The sequence below is a fragment of the Panicum virgatum genome, chromosome 5N, assembly GCF_016808335.1.
Source record: "Panicum virgatum strain AP13 chromosome 5N, P.virgatum_v5, whole genome shotgun sequence".
In the NCBI taxonomy this organism is placed as follows: domain Eukaryota; kingdom Viridiplantae; phylum Streptophyta; class Magnoliopsida; order Poales; family Poaceae; genus Panicum; species Panicum virgatum.
Window position 1 is genome coordinate 27,705,229 of NC_053149.1, and position 10,340 is coordinate 27,715,568.

The window sequence follows — 10,340 nt, forward strand, 5'->3', positions numbered from 1 at the left end:
GCACCCTGGCGACCCATGGCGGGAGCTGTGGAAGCTGGAAGCGGAGGCAAGGAAGAAGAGAGAGTTCGCGGGCTAGAGGAGAGTGTAAGCGGCCAGCTATGCCCTACCATCCGCTTATATACGTATGGGCGAGGAGAGACAAATCGACAGGAGTATCCGCTGCCGCGGCACCTCGACTTCCCGGACGGATTCGGCATGGCCCCCCACGACGGCGACGTGGGGAACCGGAATGGCTGCAGCATTGATAGGGCTCTTGGCCCCAGCACCAACCCACTCCGCGGGATACCGGTAGGCCCGGGGGCTACTATTAGCGTAATGGGAACGGGGGTCCCCATTTCTCCGGACTCATGCGCGATTAAGGAGGGCGGAGGCCACTAGCCGAGTCAGCAGGTGACGTCAGCCGAGCGCGGTCGTGGGCCCCACGAACGTCCACACACATGGTGTGGGCACCCACCGAGAGTGGGATGAGCCTGGCCCGGTGCACGAAACCCGGGGGGACGTTTCCTTCCCCACGAAGACACACGCCTGGTAAAAAAGATCTTTACCAGACGGTTACGGTGCCTCGTCGCCGTACTCTATACAGAGCCCGAGGGGGTGGGCGGCTTCCCTGTAAGGGCATCATGATTATGGGGATGCTGTGCGCTTAGAAGATAAGACGATAGGCGGTGGACAGCTTATCTCTATGCTGCCTGTCCCATCAACATGAAGATGGACGGTGGCTGGGAACCAGCTCCATTTACTGCACCCCCGTCGTGGTAAAGGCCGGAGTCACCCCGGGCGGAGCCCCGGGGTTGATCGGAGTCGCCGCGGACCAGTAGGGTCCACCGGACAAACCCGAGGCCACACTCGTGCCACCCCGGATGTCCACAGGATGCCCCAAAGCGTTCGGATCGGACAGAAGGCCCCGGAGCGCCTCGAGATGAAGGCCCACCGGCCAGTGTCTACGGCCACCCCGGGCTCTCCCGGGGCGACCCCGGACAGCTCTGACACCGGTGGGACCCCAGGTGGCTGCTACAGTGGGCCCGACAAGACGCCTACCTACCTAACAGGGGCAGGGCAGTCTGGAAGACGGCGCCCACCATGCAAAGGGTGCGTTCACATTAGTTAGAGAGCAACAGAGAAGGCAGATGTAGCCTATAAATAGAAAGATTCCAGGACATGTAAAGGGTCCGATCTTTTCGGGACCTAACTAGCACATAGGCACTAGGCTTGGACTTTCCAACTTGGGATCATCAAGGAACAAACCACCACACACACTATATGTAGGGTGTTACACCTCTCGGCGGCCTGAACCTATCTAACTCCACCGTCTCAAACGCGCTTCCTTAGGGGAGATCCTTGCATGGTTTATACCCCTGGCCGAATCTCTAAACGGGGATTCCCAGTAATCCCTGCTAGGGGTAATCGTACACCGTCAGACACTAACACAGGCACCCAAATCACACAGGGCTATATCAAAGTTCTATGTCCCTATTGAGCATCTGATTGTAGGACACAAAAGATCCTTCTTCTTCTCAGGCGATTGACGCAGTATGGCTGCACTGCATGCCTCGATGAGCTTGACTACATCTGTAGTTAGTAACGGCCGTTGTTGACGCTTGCTACATTCCAATTTCAAGCTTCAATTTGATCAGAAAACCTCAGAGTTTCAATATTTTGCATCCATATTTATCTAATATAATGCCTAAACCCACTATGCTCTTAGAAAATATACAATGTTGGAAATTGAGCTAAAGTGCAGGTTATAAGCACCTTATGATCCAAGGGAAAAATCGTCGATCAATCAGAGCGCCGGAATCAGGCTCACATGGATCAAAGGGCCCAAATATAGCATCAAACTGACATATCCAAAGCCCAGGCACGTGGAATAAGAACAAGAGGACACGTAGTAGGCCACCAGAGAAACATGATGGAGGTGGGGCCCACTAGGCCGTCGGCCGACCACCCTGGTCGACCGACTAGCCCATGCCACCACCGACCTTCCCCATTGGCCAGAAGGTTCCTTGAAGCTTCCTTAAGTCAGTTGTCGCTGCCTAGACTACTGCAAACCAATCGAGATGCACCCCCTTGCACCCTCTATAAATATGAGAGGGGGTGGTGAGACTAGGGACACACCATCAAGTGCAAGCTCAAGTTGTACACTTGTTTTAGATCTTCGGCTAGTGGAGTTTAGGTGAAGTAGTCGTCGGGTCACCGGGTTTGCTCTGGAGAATAGGTATGAGTTTGATACTAGATCTCTTTTCTAATACTGGGTCGTTTGTAATAGACTTATCTTACAGCTATTTATATGTCCTGCAGTGTCAGATATAGATTTCGTGATTAGTTTGCTTTGTTACTGTATCATTTGCATGGTTAGACAATAAGCTTTAGTTTACTTGTACCTGTTCAAGTATTCGAATGTTTGATCTAGTTTGATGTCTGTCCATCCGAAGGGTGGGGGCTCCGCGCGGGATACTAGAGTATCGCTTGTAATATAGGCATGGTGGCTGGGTAAATTAAGTGTTGCTGGATGTCGTCCTTTCTAATGGTTTGTAGAGGTAGCCTAGAGGTGGGGACAGCCCTGTTCTGTGCCATTGTAACCCTCCACGTTTGGTCAGGAGGGTACGAGGGTTATAATTGTTGTGATGGTTAGGCAGTCATATCTGTCTACCATTTTGCACAGTTCTCTTGGTAGTACTAGAATAGCTAGAGTTAGGCTAACCATGTGCAAAGTATAAAGTGCTTAGTAAAACTGTATAATTAATGTAAGTACATTAGAGATCTGATCTGCTAACTTCTACCTAGCTCCCTGTCTTTTTTCTTTATCTGAGCTGAGTTCGCTTGTGTGTCACACAACCTTTTATCCAATATTTATCTTACCCCTATTTATGCTATTGAATATTCCACTGCAATTAGTTCATTTACCTGTCTACACAACTTAGTCATTGCCTTCCCTGCGGAAATATAAATGACACCCCGGAATACTCTCTGGGTAAAATGCTACACCGGTAATTCTGTGCGCTTGCGGAACGATCCAAGGTTCATGAATAGAATTGTTCCCAGTAACTAGTCAATGAAATGTCAGAAGCATTTCTGGTGATGTTACCTGGATCAGACTAAGTAATCTTGTATCTAAAGTTGATGTTACAAAATACCAACAGCCGCTTGTTATTGATTATGTCATTGAGATAGAGAGCATAGGTTGGGACTTGCATCGCATCCATCAATGGTACATTTTCACTTATAGGATCATTTCCACAAAGCAGTTGAACTGATCATCCATTGTTGGCTTTCTTGCCTTCATGGGAAACATCAATACTTGGGTATCATAGAATTCATGTGGTGCTGTTTTACCATTGTGCACCTTCTGGGAATCATCTTCCTCAGGTGACTCTTCCACCGTATCATCTGCCTTCTTTTTCCTGTCATGGTTAGGATAAGGTAGATCATTAGTGGTTTTACCTCCTCTCGTAGTCACTGCATTGACATTCTCCACAGCAAGGGGTAAGGGAGCTGCCAGTGAGCTAGTTGAGTTTTAAGTATTTTGTTGATGCTCGGCTGATTTTTGATGATGGTGGAGAATCCATCCAACTTAGCATGAATGGTCTGCAAGGACTTGTTATTGATGGCCAGCTTCTTCTAAATTGTTTCATTGATCTTTGCTTGGTCATAGACCAAATCCCTCAAGGTACGTTGGTTAGGATTAAATGAATTTGAATTTCCATTGCCTCCTTGATAATATGGGCGTGCTTGATTCCACCCCTGACCTCCTTGTGGACGAAACCCATTGTTGTTCAAAAACATTGCCTCTTCTTGGGTTTTCGGGCAATCATTACCCGAATGTCCAGCAATTCCACAGACCTCGCACGTCATGTGAGCATCCAAGGCTAGAAGTGTCTGTATTTGAGCCTTGTCTTATGAATAACCCTCAAACTTTTTGAGGAGGAGATCAATCTTTGCAGCAAGCATATCCGTTTCTTGACTGTGTGCATGCTCCGCTGACATGATTAGAGTCGGGCATCGCTCCAACCCTGGATGGACACCATCTTCTCAATGAGAAGGAGGCTCCACCAGCAGCATTGTCTACATGATCACGGGCTGTCTGAGTCAGCCCGTTGTAGAAATTTTGAAGTATGAGCCAATTGTCCATCCCATGGTGTGGACACGCAAGGGTGTACTCCTGAAATCTCTCCCAAGCTTCAGGAATGGTCTCATTGGACGCTTGCTGAAAGCTCGAAATCCTTTGACAAAGAGCATTTGTTTTCCCAGTTAGAAAGAACCTCGCGAGCAATGCATTGGTGCAATTATCCCAGGTGTTCACTGCACTTCTGTTAGCATAGAACCACTGATTCTCTTTGCCCAGAAGAGAAATAGGAATAGATGGAGCTGGATTGCGTCTTGCAACACTCCCTTGATCAAAAGTACTGCAAAGCTCTAGAAATTGCTGCAGGTGAGCGCTTGCATCTTCATTGGCCTTGCCACAGAAAGGGATGGCCTGCACCATCGTAACTAGACCCGTCTTGATCTCAAAATTCTCCACTCCGATGCTAACTTACTTCATGCACCTCATGAACTCAGTATTCATGCCGGAACTCGATAAATTTGACATGGTTTTCATTGATGATATATTGATCTGTTCCAAAGATGAGGCAGAACATGAGCAGCATTTGTGTATCGTTCTCCAACATCTCTAAGACCACCAACTGTTTGCAGAATTCTCAAAGTGTGAATTCTGGTTGAACAGTGTGAAATTTTTGTGTCACACTATTTCCAGTGAAGGCATATCATTGGATTCTAGAAAAGTTCAAGAAGTGATGGACTAGAAACCTCCCACTTCCATTCATCAAATTCGCAGTTTCCTTGGTCTAGCAGGATATTACCGCAGATTTATTCTGGACTTCTCTAGAATTGCTAAACCAATGATGGAACTACATAAGAAAGGTGTAAAATTTAATTGGGATGCGAAGTGCGATGAAGCTTTCCATACTTTAAGAGCACATCTGACCACAACACCAGTCTTAGCTCAACCCGACAACAGCAAGCCATACGATGTTTAGTGTGATGCATCGGGTACTGATCTTAGCTGTGTCCTTATGCAAGACAATCGGGTTATCACTTATGCTTCCAGAGCTCTCCGATCTCATGAGATCCATGATCTTGAGTTAGCAGCAGTTATTCATGCTCTCAAGATTTGGAGATACTATCTTATAGGTACTCAAGGCAATATTTACATTGACCATAAGAGGCTCAAATATATTTTCACTCAGAGTGATCTGAATATTAGACAAAGAAGATGGCTGGAATTAATCAAGGATAAAGACCTGGAAGTCTATTATCATCTGGGCAAAGCCAACGTTGTAGCAGATTGTCTCTCAGTGGAAGCCTACAACGAGACTCTATGTTCTGAAATGCAAAAGCTAAACTTAGAGATTATTCCTCAGGGAACTCTGAATCATATTTCTATTGAATTAACACTCTATGACCAGGTAATCATGGCATAGTTACATGATAAAGGTGTTGGAATTATCAAACAGAAATTATCAGAAGGAGAATGAAAATATAAGTGTTTTCGTATAAAATATAAAGGAGTTTGAAGGTTTGAAGGTTGCTTGGTCATTCCTAAAAATCAGGAACTCCGAAAGCAAATTCTTGACAAAGCACATCTCTCTAAATTCTCAATCCATCCGGGTAGCACCAAAATGTACTAAGATCTTTGGCAAAATTTCTGGTGGACCCGAATGAAGAGAGAAGTTTCTAAATATGTTGCAGAGTGTGACACCTGCCAGAGGGTAAAAGCCAGTCATTTGAAAATTGCTAGAACTCTTCAATCTCTGCCTATTCTATCCTGGAAATGGGAAGACATTAGTATAGATATCATTGTGGGCTTACCTAATACTTCACACATCATGATTCTATTTGGGTTCTCGTCAATCGAATCACAAAAACAGCTCACTTTATTTCAATACATACTGAATATCGAGATAGAAAATATTCGGAGATTTACCTGGAACGTATCGTTTGCCTACATGATGTACCCAAGATGATTATTTTTTATTGTGGTGCTCAGTTTATAACATGATTTTGGGAACAACTACAGGAAGCCTTTAGAACCAAATTAATTCAAAGCTCTACATACCAAATTCTTGAAGATATGCTTAGAGCATGTGTCATTCATTATGATAAGAATTTGGACAAATGTTTACCTTTGGCAGAATTCTCATACAACAATAGCTATCAAGCCAGTATGAAAATGGCACCCTTTGAGGCCTTGAATGGTCGAAGGTGTCAGACTCCTTTGAGTTGGTCACAGACTAGGGAGCGCAAAATATTTGGACCTGATTTAGTGGTCGAAGCTAAGGAAAAAGTGAAAGTTATACAAGAAAACTTGAGGGCAGCCAAGTCTAGACAAAAGAGCTACTTCGATAAAAGAAGGAACCCCTTGAAATTCAATGTTGGTGATCATGTATATCTACGGGTTTCACCAACCAAGGTTGTCCAACATTTTGGCATCAAAGGCAAATTAGCTCCTCGTTATATCAGACCTTATGAGTTCATCGAAGAATATGGACCAGTGGCTTATCGACTGTTACTTCCTTCGCAACTTGCCGCAGTCCACGATGTATTTCATCTCAGCTCAAGAAGTGTGTCAGGGTTCCTGCTGAGATAATTGAACAACAAGACATATTTGTACAACCAGACCTTTCTTATGCTAAACAACCACTTAGAATTCTAGATCAAAAAGAAAGAGGTAGTCGTCGAAAGGTGGTCAAAATGTATAAAATTCAGTGGAATCATCACACTAAAGAGGAAGCAACCTGGGAGACTGAAAGTTATCTCAATCGACATTTTCCTGTTTTTCTCGGTTTTTCCCTAGGTACCTCCATCTCTCTCCCTGTTTACCTATCCAATCTCGGGACGGGATTCTTTTTAATGAGGGTGGGCTGTAACATCCTAGGTTCTTAAAAGGGCAAAATAGTCAAAATAAAACAACCAGATGTTTTAATGTGAGGGCAATCAATTAAAAAGGACACAAAATTAGAAATTAAATTTGAACTAAAAAATGTGGACCTATATTGTAATGGGAATAAAAATTATTTGCAACTCTATTTCATGTCCCAAACACCTCACAAAAATATTGTAAACTGAAAACTAGTACCTTTAGTAACTTGTATCTAATAAGAGTTGTACATGACCAAGTACGTGGCTATACGTATAGTTTTACACCTTGCAGGGGTTGTACACCAGGACCCGCTCGCCACGAGGCCAGCCAAGACCGACCCGACTGACTCTGAGGCACCTCTCTACTGTCACTAAACTAACGGCTACGACCACCATCCTGCTTTCCGAGGTCTAGGTATGATCTCCCGTGAGAGGCCGTCCCAGGACTGTGAAGCCTCTCCCTGCTGTATCGGGGCTCGTGAGGACCAATCCCCTTTCTTCATGCCAATACTAGCCCTCTCCTGCACTGATCTCTATCCTCCTGCAGGCTCGGTGCCGCGCGTAGCAAGCTTGGACTGGATCCTTCCACATAAAGGATAAGTGGTGTACACACTCACATAATTCCTTCACCAGGTCCTTCTAGCACAATCCTTAATTGCCAAAATGAGCATCTTCATCACGAGTGCGTCTCCACCGCAACGGTCCGCGAATGGCACCAATTACATGTATCGCCCCACAACGCCTCCTCAACTATCACGGAACCCAAAGGATCGATTCCCCACAGGGAACACTAGTACCTGCCACAGGTACTCGCAAGGCATGCCCAACACACGCCCCCAGCCCTCGATCAAACGATCGAGTTAATTCGCTCGCTCCCACTGAATAATCCTAACCACCAACTCCTCATATGTGGATCTCCACTCACACCAATACCATCATCACAAAACCCGCATATGCTCATACACAGCAAAGCATGATCTCTCGAACATTCATAAATGATGTAGGTGATCAAGGGATAGGTAATCAAGTAGGCTACGCAGGTTTAATATAACTGTAAGTAAAGAGGTAGCATAACTAGCATGTGATGACTAATAGGTTTCCAAAATCAAAGATGGGCGTGAACCTGGTACTCATAATCTTTTCGGGTCTTCTGGCCATCTAGGACATCCTTCTTGGTCTCCTATGTGTTGGGAAAGTCCTCCTGGATCCACCGGTCCTTCGGGGCGTCTATCAACTCCTCCTCGTAGGAACCAATTCGTAATTACATATAAACACAAGGGGCAAAGTGAAAAAATGCACAAATCTGCTCAAATAAGAACCAAATCACGACAAATCCTAATCTAACGAGTAGGTCATGATTTTAGAAGATTTATGAAACTGGTTTCCAAATTTTCAAAGGTTCGGTTCTATTATTATAATTTTTCAAGGTTAAATCATTTTTTGATGTTGATAAATGATTATCGAAAAAAGGAAAATCACAGCAGTGACTCGTGGTAGCCTCTGGGCATGCCACGTGTCATAATGATGTCAGCATGACATCCTCACAACATCACCACATGGTTAGCCCTCGGATGATGTCAGCAGTAGGCCCTGCTGACAGCAGTGTTGACTTAGTTAACGGTCGAGGATCCACGGTCAAAACAGTGTAACACCCGGTTTATAAAAGAACATAAACCGAGCAATCATATACGTGCCAGGATCAAGTCACACGTATATACAACAGAATGAACAGTATATCACATTAATGACAAAAATGTCTGATACAGAGTATGCGGAAGCGTAAAAACATATACGAAGTCTCTCGGAAGCAGGGCGCCACAGGGACGTCGACTGGGAGACGAACGCCTAGAAGTCCTCATAGTCCTGGTAGCGCTGAGCGAACTCCCTCGCGTCAGCAGGAACTGAGCAGCAGTAGAGTGTCACCAAGAGGAAAAAGAGTAGAGTAGGCAAGAGTGAGTACACAAGTTGTACTCAACAAGTATAACACAAACTATGAGGCTCTAGGTTGGCTGACTGACTGCATTAGCTTTTAAGTCTTGGCAAAATTTTATTAAAGCTATTTACTACAAGTTGATGAATTACCATAAACCCAGTTACATAGTAATTAATCAAAATTAATCATGTTACTACTGAGAACCAAACCGAAACCACCAAGGTAACCCCGAGAGGCACCCCCCTCGTCAGGAAGGAGATAACCCCACTAATCAAAAGGAGGATCTGGGCCGCTCATGACCGTGAGCACGGCTAGTATACCAGTTTTACACTCTGCAGAGGTTGCACATCTTTACCCACAAGTCGTGAGCTACGCTAGTTGTTCATCACACTCCTTAGGTGAGATGACTAGCAAACTCACTACGAGGCCATTACAAAGGACACAGTTGGTAAGGTGTAACCACTAAGGATTCAGGCAATGCAACGATGGTACCCACCTCGAGGGGTACGCAGACCAAGCCTCGTAGCCTGGGCACCATTGAAGCTCGACTCCCCTCTTGCCCCGTCGGTAAGTTACTCACGAACCAAAATGACCTAATTAGTAAGCCAAGACCGTCCCATTCCAGTCTTGTGGTAGCGCTGTTGTCCCAGGTTGTCGCTCTATGAACCGGTCCTTATGGAGAGTGGCCAACCAGGCAGTAAGCACCGTGCCGGCCCCCTAAACCATGTTTCTAACAAAACCAATTTTAACGAGACGTGAGCCCCTCAAACAGGCCACTCTCAGAATTAAGTTGCATATACCATTAATCAAATTAATTAAAAAGGACCAAGTGTGTTATAGCACGGCACCTAGCACAACTAACCAAAATGCAACCCAAAGGATATATATAAAGGATATAAAGTGGCTAGGAAAGTCCTTATAGGCATACAGTATTAAAATGCAGTATGAAATTGTAATTAAAGGCGATAGGTGGTGTTCATGTTATACTTGCCTTCCTCATACTGCTCCTGCTGCTGCTCAAACTGGTCGGAAGACGGCTGCTCCGGGTATGGGTACTGGGGCTCCTCAGATGGATCAATGTCTACTCACGAACACATGGCCAAAAACAATGCACAACAATAAGCATACAAGAAAACACTATCAAAAGCTAATAAAAAGTACATCAGTACATAAAAACAGTACACTAAACTAATCTAAAACTATTCTACGCGTTACAACGATCACGTGGACATAAAGAACGCCTAAAACGGAGTTAAAACACAAATTCTAGGCCTAAAACAAGTTCCAGGGACCTATTTGTAAGAAAACTGGAGTTCCAGGGGGTTCTGAGCAAAAACCGAGGACTAAAACATAATTAAAGGTTATATCCAGGGGCTAACATGCAAAACCAAAGGCTCTGGACTGCGGGCGCTAAACTGAGAAAAGCCAGGGGGTTAACTGCTAAAAACTGGGCCAAACTGTGATTACTTTTGAACAGGCTAGAACCGCG

At 45.0% G+C, this 10,340-nt stretch overlaps 1 non-coding gene across 1 annotated transcript; it reads left to right on the forward strand.

Annotated features, from left to right (window-relative positions):
* Window positions 1–4,127: 4,127 nt before the first annotated feature.
* On the forward strand, window positions 4,128–4,234 carry LOC120677044. Its single transcript, XR_005676108.1, has one exon. It is a non-coding gene; the product is annotated as a small nucleolar RNA R71 (small nucleolar RNA).
* Window positions 4,235–10,340: the final 6,106 nt, after the last annotated feature.